This window comes from Ipomoea triloba, chromosome 7 (genome assembly GCF_003576645.1).
Source record: "Ipomoea triloba cultivar NCNSP0323 chromosome 7, ASM357664v1".
Lineage (NCBI taxonomy): Eukaryota > Viridiplantae > Streptophyta > Magnoliopsida > Solanales > Convolvulaceae > Ipomoea > Ipomoea triloba.
In genome coordinates, this window is record NC_044922.1 from 14,507,235 (window position 1) to 14,518,464 (window position 11,230).

Below are 11,230 nucleotides of genomic sequence, written 5' to 3' on the forward strand. Positions count from 1 at the left end.
TAAAAATAAGATAATGGACAATGTAATGAATATGAATTGATAAATTTGAATGTAAAGAATCTTTGCATGAGAGAAAATAAAGACAATATAACTAATGAAATTATTTCTCTTAGCTTATTTAATTTAATTTTTTGATAGTGAATAATTTTTTCAAATAAAGGTATTGTAGACACATAATTCTAAATTAAAGAAATATATATGTATCATTTTTTGTTGTAGCTACTAATTTATTTAATTTAATAAGAGTAAAATAGAATGAGAAACTTAATTATGTCAAATTTGATTGAGATGAGGTTTGAACCTAAGATCTTTCTTATAGAAATTAATGGGTAAGTTAAAAGTTAACGGAATATTAACGGAGAAGAGAATATTTAACAGAAAACTTAACGGATAATCATAAAAGTAAGGTTAAATTAGGTAATCTCTATTAATAATATTAATCTGAATTATCTTAACCATCTATTTGATTACCCAATTCATCTGAACCATCCATTTGATTAAATAATTTGACCGCCATTTTGTCTACCCATTTTAGGCCTAACTCTCTTTGGCTCTTATTAGTATAGTAGATTTTTAATTCATGAAAATTGATGAATTTTTAAATTACCACATTTTACACGCATCTATGTTTATGACCCAGGTTATATACATTCACCATCTCCCATGTTCCAATATTTACAATTTTACGTATTTAGGCGGTCACATGGTTAGCTGATCACACATGTTTTATGATCAAATTGAAGCGGCGGTTAAATGAAACACAAGTCACAATGTCAATAATGACCAATTTATTTAAAGTCCAAAAACTAATTAATTAAAAATTTTAAACTTTGTTTCTTTTTTTTTTTTCTTAAATTTTCTTTCTTCCATTTTTTTTAAATTCTATTCTTTATTTCCAAATTAGAGATGACGCCAGAGCAGCTTGTGGGGGAATCATCCGTGACTCAAATAGAAGATGGTACACAGGTTTCTCCTCCAACTTAGGAACTTGTGCGTGTTTAACTTTGCTTTTGCACCTCTGTTTTAGTATATACTATTACCACTTGCAAAATCTGTTTTAGTATATACTATTACCACTTGCAAAATCTGTTTCTTGGAGCTCTTCTTGTCTCAGGATAATGGAAGGTCAACCTTGTCCGCCTCAGTTAATCAGAACAAATTATGGCTACTGGAAAGTTAGGACAAGAATTTATCTACAAACTCATGAACAATGGTCAATAGCCGAAATCACAGACAACGACAACAATAACAAGGCATTGAATACCATTACTGGAACCCTTGATGAAGGCCAATTTGGGTTAATTGCTGGTTGTAGCTCATCAAAGGAGGCTTGGGAAATATTGGAGAAACTCTATGAAGGCGACTCTTCAATCAAACAGACCAAAATGCAACAAGTCCACACCAGATTTGAAGAATTACGCATGAAAGATGAGGAAACGATTGTTGAATTCAACGCAAGAGTACAGGAATTGAAGAACGAAGTTGATATACTGGGTGAACCATTCTCTTCTGACAAATTAGTTAGAAAAATATTGCGTTCTCTCCCTATAGGCTTTAGGATGAAAGTGACCGCCATTCAAGAGAGTGTTGGATGGGAGAAAAAGTATGTTGCCGAATTGATGAGCAATCTGAGGACATATGAGATGGACATACTCTCTCAAGGAAGCAGCAATAAGAAGGATAAAAATGTTCCATTCATCGCAGAAGGCGTTGAATTTGAAGATAAAAATGAAGATCTGGATGATGATGCGATCGCAATGATTACCAGAAATTTCTCCAAGATTCTTAAGTAGATTAACTGTAGAAATAGATGAGGGAAGTCACAGACGAATCGATCAAACATCTCCTCTGCATCGCCATCAAGATCCGGTAAAAAGACGACGGGTGCTAACCCTTTAAGAAATTCGGGTCAATCGAGTCAAACTGGGAATCAACTTCGAACAAGTCAATGGCAACCATCTGAAAATAAAAACAGAAACAAGGGTATACAGTGTCGAGAATGCGAAGGATTTGGTCATATACAGGCCGAATGTGCAACCTATCTCAAACGAAAGAAATCCATGAAGGTCTCAACCTGGAGCGATGAAGAATGCACTAAGGAAACTCAGGAAGATGATGAGGAAATCTCTAGAAATTTTGTCACATTCATAGTTGCACTCACTGAACCACAGCCTGAACTAGATAATGACTCCAATCATGATGATGTAGACAAGCTGACCTATGAGGATCTTGAAAACTCCTATGTCCAACTGTACAAGAAATGAGATATTCTATTCAAATCACATAGCACAGCCACTACCAAGAATGGAATTCTTGAGAAGAAGGTTGAAATTCTAAGGAAACAAGTGGCTGATAAAGAAGCTGAACTAGCAGCATCTAGTTCTAAGGTAGTACAGTTAACCCCTGAGCTGGAATCTCTCAAGAAGTATATCCAAATGATGAGCACAACTTCAACCTTGAATCAAATACTGGACGCTGAAAGACCTCCCAATATACGAGAAGGTTTGGGTTACTCTCATAAGTAAATAATTCTCAACTAACTACTTTTGTACCAGCTAATGCAGGGTTTGAATCAAGAAAGAGTGACTACCCAAGCCATTGGCGGTGAGCGGTCCGTGCCCTTACCTTCACTTACTTTTATGTGTTGGGCTTTGGTGTTAAGGGTGGTCGGTTGGTTGAGGTGTGCACATTGTTCCCACTAGGGGGCTCGGCTTGAATGCCTTTGCAAAATCGGAGGTGAATCAAACTTTGATTGCATGCTAGCTTGGTGGTATGAAGGGTGTGTTTAAATTGTCCAAATGAGACCATAGGGGTTTTGCTTCGTCTGTATATTCTTAGAGTGTATGGCACGTGGTTACCATTCTTGGTAGATAATATGGGGGATCTCACCTATCTGGTTGGCTACACCCTAGATTTGCTTGACCAATTGGTTGATTGAGTAGCATAGCTATCTTTGGCACTTAAATGAATTGGGCTTAATTGCGAATTGGTTGAGGACAAACAAATTAAAGTGTGAAAACTTTGATAAGCGCCAAAGATATCTATAGAAAGGGTCTAGTTGGGACTAAAATGTAATACTTTGATGTCCGTTTGTGGTCAATTCTTGATGAATAAGCTTTGATGTGTTCATTCTTGCAAAACTCTATCACATGTTCTTGTAGATTTGAAGGGAACCGAAGGACAAATGAAAAAGCAATGGAGAAGTGAAGTGGACAGTAGTGATCCACGTTCGGTCCACGCGTGGGCCAGACGTGTAATATTTCCAAAAAGTTCCACATGAGAGACCATGAGCATGAACGAGGCTTAAGTGAAAGATTCACGCGATGTCCACGCATGGACCAAACGTGGATCAGCTCCTGAGGTGTGATTCTAAAAGGCCAAAATGGGAGTGCTATTTAAGGAAGAGATCAACCCTGTTGGAGGAGGCAGCACTTTAGTTCCACATTTTTAGAGAGAATTCCTCCATCTTAGATTAGATCTAGCCATTAGATAGAGAGATTCTAGACATAGAGTTGATCTACAATTGGGAGCTTGAAGACTTTATGATATGATTTGAATTTGGTATTTCCTAGACTTGATTTACATTTGCTTTCAATTTCAATTGCAATTTCTATTTTGATTATCAATTGAGTTGTAGATCTATTTTGCTTTCAATTCTTTATCATGCTTAGATAGGTTTGTTTGGGAGATTGGATGATCCACACTAGAAATTATGTTTGATTGAGTTTGATTCTTCCATTGGATTGAGGAATGCAAACCTAGGTTTAATAGGTTTAATATGTTCATGTGTGGTTGATGTTTGGAGAGATTTGTTCCTATTACCGGCCAGGATAGGTAGCAAAGAGAGAGGAAGTAGAGATTGCGAGATATCGAGTCTCCATGAGCCTTACTTGACCACATTCTCGCCCTTAGTTCGGAAGGATGAGGTCCGGAAAGAGTGGTTGACCACGTGTTCGATGTAATGCCCCAAACGACTGAGGATCGACCACATTCTCGCCCTTAGTTCGGAAGGACGAGGTCCGGAAAGAGTGATTGACCACGTGTTCGATGTAATGCCCCAAACGACTGAGGATATGGGTGTCCAAGCGTGACGTCGCTTGGTGAAGATGCCATGGGGTCCCTTGAACAAGACTTGCAAGATTGTCTCTTGTAACTCTTACCTTATATCATCCTAAATGCCGCACACGTGAATCGATTTCAATTTGTCATCCTTTGAGAACACGACACTCGGGAAATTCCTTCTCCGTTTACACTTTCCACAGCCGCGGCCTTGGGAATTTACAGGGTCTCTCTCTACGGTCCGGGGTCTCCCGAAATTCCTCCCCACAAAGAGAGCTCACTTGCCACTTGAGCTACCTCATTGGGTTGAGAAAACCTTATTACCAAGAACAAAAAGAAGAGACTCGAGAGAACTCGAGAGAAAAGAGAGAGAGATCTGACATGTGCGACTTCCTTTCCACTGACGGAGTTTTTCCAATCACACTTATATACTTCATTGGGTTTGCAACTTTTGGATCATCAAGGGTTAGATCCTTGCGTGGGATAACATTCATGCCCATATTGCAGCTTTTGCTGGCTATATCCCCCCTTTTATTGTTCTACATGTTGCTGCCATTTCCTCCGTCACAGAAAAGTGGTGTCACTGCTTGCACACTAACATCATGGCCACGATGGCTTTCTTCCACCTCCACCACTCTGTCCATACATGTTCTCATAGCACAACTCCGCATTGTTCCATGGTTGCATCCACGCACCCTCTTTCCATTGTTTGATTGTGTTGTTGAGAGCCATGGACATGGCTTCCTTCTCCTTCGCCACGCTTCCTTCTCCTCAACATACACGTCTTCCTGCTCCATCGTCTTGTTAATAGCCTTGAATATTTCTTCCTCCTGTTGTTTTAGTAAAAATTGCTTCTTTGATTCGTATTTTCTCAGCATCAACGCCATATGCTATTTTCTCTGCTCTTGCAAACCCAATCTCAATCTCTCATGCTGCCTCAAAACAAACAAATTAACCCAATATCATACTTGAACCCAGAAAATACCAGAAAAAAAAAAAGAGAGAAGAAATCATAAATTTGATTACTCTTCTTGATTGCAATGGTCTAGATTCTTCAGTGGTACTTGATGAATCTGATTCCCTCTGCGTTGCTTTGGAAGCACTGTTTGCAACACAAGACCATACTTTCTGATAATTTCATGAGAGTTATTACCACAAATGCGACATGCGCGCCAGCCAGGCTCGTAGGTCTTGGGGTGAGCATTCAGATGTTAGAATGACCCATTGTTCTCTCTTCCTCGTTGAGGCTTTAACCACAGAGCAACTGCATATTATACTAAGGGGTGTATCCAATCACGACTTTCATGAACTTTTAAATACTTTTATCAACTTTAAAAGTTTGGTGGTATTCAATTTAGACTTTTATAAACTCTTTAAAAATCTACCTGTATTCAATTCAAAGCTTTCAAAACTCATTAAAAGTATACAGGTATTCGATTCTGACTTTTATAGAGTTACTAAAAGTCTAATGGTATTCAAAAAGTTACTGACTTTCACAAACTTTGTCAGAATAGGATTTCTATCGACTTTCTCTGATCTTCATTAATATAAATAGATGAAATCCAACTCTCCAACCTCAAACTTTTCAACATTCTCTACAGTCTTTTTTTCCTCTATCTAAACTAGGCAAATTTTTCATCAATTTTACGGTACGTTTCAAATCTTTCATAAATACTTTTTTTTTATGTTCAAGTAAATTTTTTGTTGCCATCGCAACAAAATAATTGTTGCGATCGCAGTGAAAAAAATTGCTGCGATCGCAGCAAGAATCGCTGCTGCTGTTCGCAGCAGCTTTATGCGAACAACACTATTATTCGCAGCAAAAAATTTGCTGCAACCAGCTGCAAGTTGCTGGTGGTTGCAGCAAATTTTTTAATTTATAATTTTCAAATTTTATTTAATTAATATGTTTATAATTTTATATAATTGTATGTTTATTAATTATTAATTTATATATATATATATATATATATATATATATATATATATATATATATATATATATATATATATATTGTTAATTTTTTTTATATTTATTTATTATTTTTAATTTTTACAATGCACTAATTTATAAATAATATATTAATAGAAGTTATGGAGTGTTTGTGAGGGTGTATTCAATTTAGAGTTTTAATGACTTTTGTAAACTTTTTAATATGAAAAAGTTTTTAAAAGTCATTAAATGTTTGTTCTATGGATATTTATAAACTCTTACAAAGTTTATAAAAGTTTAAAAGATTCTAGGAAAGTTTACAAAAACTCTACAAAAGTCAATTAAAATCCATGACTTTAAAAGTATTTAAAAGTTCATGAAAGTCGTGATTGAATACACCCCCAATAGATTTAGATGTTAGATTAGGACCCTATTTGGTAAATGGCTGTTAGCTTTATAGTTATTAGTTGCTAACTGATTGGGTTAATAAGAGGGTATAACTAATTGATTGTAGAAATGTGTTTGATAAATTAGCTGTTAGCTGTTTGGTATAATTTCTTTTCTCAAAAAAACTAATTGAAAAAGTTAGTTTGGGCAGCTTTTTGAATTTTAACATTTTGGTGTTACAAAAAACTAATTAACCAAACACTTATTTTGATCTTTTAACCAAGTCAAATAATTAATATTGATCAAATAAGCTAAAATTGGCTAAAAAGCTAACTATTATTTTTTACCAAACAAGTTGTAGATGTTTGATGATAGATATATATTAGCTATGATATTTTACAGATCTCAAATATAGTTCTTATAATGAAATATAAAAATGAAAATTTTTATACATTAATTTTATTTCTATAGAAAAAAAAAAGAGAATAAAAAAAATCTATTTGGACTTCAAGCTATTGTATTCTATAACAACAATAACAATATACTACGTAGTACATACTTAAACAGGAAGCCTAAGTCTGCGATCCGGCGGGTTATTGAGCCACCAGTTCTTGATTTTCTGAAAGAGTAGTGAATACGGCCAATCCCCTGCTGAAAGCAGAATGCAGAGAAAGTAGAAAGCCGCTCTAGCTGAATCCGGAAATAGAAGTGAAGCAACAGACAAAAGTGACAATAAAGCAAAGAACAGAGTTGCACGAGCAATGACAGGAACCCAAGCCCGGTAGATATGGTGTGAACAAAACCTTTGCAGCATGCCAAGAAGAAAGCAATACATGAGCGACGAAATCACGGCAACGTAGCTCGTTTTCGGGTGGGTTTTGAAAGGGCCATTCTTTTGCTCTTCGTTTTGAAACTTTAGTTGCACAAGGCCAAGGACAACCATAAATGCAAAACTGAAAATTTTAAGGAAGTCGGAAGCTGTTGCCGTCGCCACTGCCGCATGATCTTGTTGGTAATACCTCGTATCCATGGCGTCTCTGTAAAACATAACACAAAAAACTGTCTGATCTGAACATTTTTTTTAATAATGTACTATATATATAACAATTAGAATATGAAAAAAACAAAAAACGTTTTCAATTTATAATCACAGTGTAGGGTGTTCAATTTATCGAAATTTTTCAGTTAACTGACCGAATGGAAAAAAATCACTCTACTACCAAACATGCAAAATGTTTGGAGCGAACCATGGCCAGTCTCGTACCACTTACTATGAGTTTTGATTGCCCCTTAATTGTAAAACTCATTCCCTAATAAAATAAGAATCATTCTCATTCCACCCTACTACCAAACATGCAAAAAAATACTTTCATCACAACTTATTACCATCACCAAGTATTTGATATCTATTCTGATTCTGATTCCCATGTGCAAACCAAACACACCCAAATTTTGTTGTTTTTCTTCTACAATCTGTTGTAACTTTTGAATTTTTACTTGTAAATGATCAATATCAACATTCTGAGTATGTGTATTCTTATTTTTGTCATCCTCAACTGCCCCACATCATCATTTTGGGGTACCTTCCTTTTTTCTTTGGGGCACCTTCCTACTAATGTGTATACACATGTGGTTTGGAATAGTGAGAGCAGAATATAGATGCTTCATTCATGAACCTAAGTAAGCATTGCATATTGACCCTTCCACTCTGACTTTATTTTTGACATATTTTTTTAACTCATGAAGCAATCTAAAACGAAAGAGTGTAAATGTTTAATTATTATACCCTAAAACAAAACCAAAAAAAAACAAAAAAAACAAAAAAGAATAGAAAAATGGTCAAATAGGCCCCTAAACTTTGTACCAAAAGTCAATTAGGCCCTTAAATTTTTAAAAGATACAAGTAACCCTCAAACATGTTGTTTTTTATCAAATAAATCAAATTTATCTGTAACCAACAAGTTACCAGTAAAAAAATTGCCGGAAACATCACCAGCGACCATAAACTGTTCGCCTTCTCCCCAAGGGAAGGCGAACAGAAACTGGTCACTTTCTCCCGGGAGAAAGTGACCAGAATTTGGTCGCCTTCTTCCCGGAGCTAGAAACTGGTCGCCTTCGCTGGAATTCATCGCCAGTCACCGGACTGATGCAAGTGACCTGTAAGGTTATTACCTGTTTTTGGACTTAATTGCCTCAATTTGACATGTTTGAAGGTCTAATTGTACCTTTTAAAAGATTAAGAGTCTAATTGACTTTTGGCGTAAAGTTTAAGAGCCTATTTGACCCTTTTCTCCCCCCCCCCCCCAAAAAAAAAAAAAAAAAAAAAAACCTTGAAATTTAAAATTACTATGTTAAAAAAAGTTGACTAGATTATTCTATTAATTAGCATGTAAAACAATTAGTAAAATAATTATATACTAACAACCCTCCAGTACCCACAAACATTTTAGCTAAAGAAAACACAAGTAACGATACCCAGCAGGTTTCAAAAAAAAAAAAAAAAAAGAGTAACGATACCCAACCCATACGTGACCATACTCACACAGTTAGAATGAAATGAATTGATTAAGGGGCTTGAAAGCCTGGTGGGAATAAAACAAAAAAAAAAAGGGGGTGCCACACACTTCAGGAAATTCATATCATCATCATCAATTGCTCAAGTGGTGGTTTACATCTTGAATTTGTGCCTTCAGGAAATGCAGAGTAATATATATACACAGCAGTAAAGGGCAAGAATACTACTCATAAACTCACCAAAACTGAAACTATTAGCGGATATAAATTCATGACAATAATTGTATACTGATTTTCTTGCAGATCAGACACTATGGCATAATTTAAAGGACATCATATTTTTATGGGCTCGTATATACTCGAATAAGAAGAGACCGAGTTGAGGTTTCTTACCATAAGATCGGGGCAGGGCCGGCCCTAAGGGGGGTTCAGGGTGGGCACCTGCCCAGGGCCCATCTATATTTAAAAATAGAGTTAATTGTTTCTGGAAGTCGAGAACTGAACTCACAAAGATTGAAAGAGACGTTGTCGCACACTCACCGCTCACGCCGCCCAGCCACCCAGGAGTATAAGGGTCACCGGTCCTGCCTACGCCTCACTAACCACTCAAATACTTAAAGATTTTCGATTGACTGATTTGGATTGATTGATTCATACAAGTGCCAGCTGCTTTTGTTCCTCTTTTTTTTTTGTTAAGATCGATTTTATAATAATTTTTTGTATAAATGTTGCCTAAAAAACATTCATCCGGAAGTGAAAAAAAAAAAAAAAAAAAAAAAAAAAAAAAAAAAAAAAAAAAAAAAAAAAAAAAAGAAGTAAACAATTCTTCATATAGGGGCCGTTTTTTAATTTCGCTCAGGGGCCTATAAACCTTTGGACCTGCCTGGATCGGGTGCATCCCCTTGTTTACACATGATCCAAGAAACACCGGTTTTGAGACCTACAATCATTTGTGCATATATTTTAATCAAAGTCAACAATTAAATTGGCACGTAGTAAACCAAAATATATAGTACAGTAACTCAGATTTTTTTACTGACTATATTAAAACAACAACAAGGAATTAATAATAACTAAATATGCATTATATACACACATACATATACAATCTTACCCAAACAGTGCTGGAAATTATCATTTTTCCGACCTCATTTCCGACCACCTAAAAATATGGTCACAAAAAGTGACTTTTCTCTTTTTCGTCGGTGGGTTATGGTGGTCGGAAAGTGGTCGGAATTTCCGACCACCTTTAGTAAGTAGTCGGAAATTCCGACCAGTATTTACAAAGTGGTCAGAAAATTTTCGTCGCATTTATTTATTTTTAATTAGAGAGCATTTCCGACCCCAGGGTAGTCGGAAATTCCGACCACAATGTAAAAGTGGTCGAAAATGTTTTTTGGCAGTTTAAATTGTTTAAACTGAGTTTTGTTCCGGCCATCTTGTGGTCGGTATTTCCGACCACTATAAGTGGTGGTCGGAAAAATTACTAATTTTTTTTTATGTGGTTCAGATTTTAACTTGCATTTCTTCACCCGACCACCAAGTATGTTGACATGTTGTAATATTCAATATAAACAACTAAATTAGCCTCGCGTAGCAACCAGCATTATTTCACCATTCTTGTTATGAAAATAACATTGTGTCGCCCTTTCCATATAGATATATGAAATCATTTTCTAATTTCAATTCCTTAAAACCTTTATTGTTGTTAGGACTCTACAATTCTAGTTTTATTGAGAATCATAATTCTATTTAGTTTCATAATCCCACGTAATGCTGGTTATCAACACGGTCGCTGCCTACGTGAAGCAAGCGGATCGGAGGCGGTGTCCCATCGTCTTCCCCTACTGTAATCTCCACTGCTACCGGTCGTTACTCTTTTATTTTCGCATTGTTGGTTTCATTTGCTTTGTTTTACTGTTTAATTTTGTTTGCAATTTATGTGTTTTTCCTCTCGTTGTTTTGACGAGTTTCTTCCTCTCGTTTACTTTGGCGACCATAAAGCGTGAAATGATAAAACTAGTCATGGCGTATGTGAATCTCATCTTGGGTGACAACCATGAAAATATAAAAAGAAACACCTCTAAATAGATATACAGTTTAGCTCGATGGAGATATTGTCAATAGATAGAAGAATGGAAATAGATACTCATGTGGTGTGCAAGACTATTCAACCAGTGTTAGTCTTGGGTACGTTTGACCAAATCATTAAAGAAGTTTTAAGTTCATCCAACAAATTCAGTTTCAAATTTGTAAAACAGTATGCGAATCAAGTAGCTAATAGTTATTGTGTTAGTTGATTACTAAGCTGATTGTATCTTAGCTAGTTTAAAAATA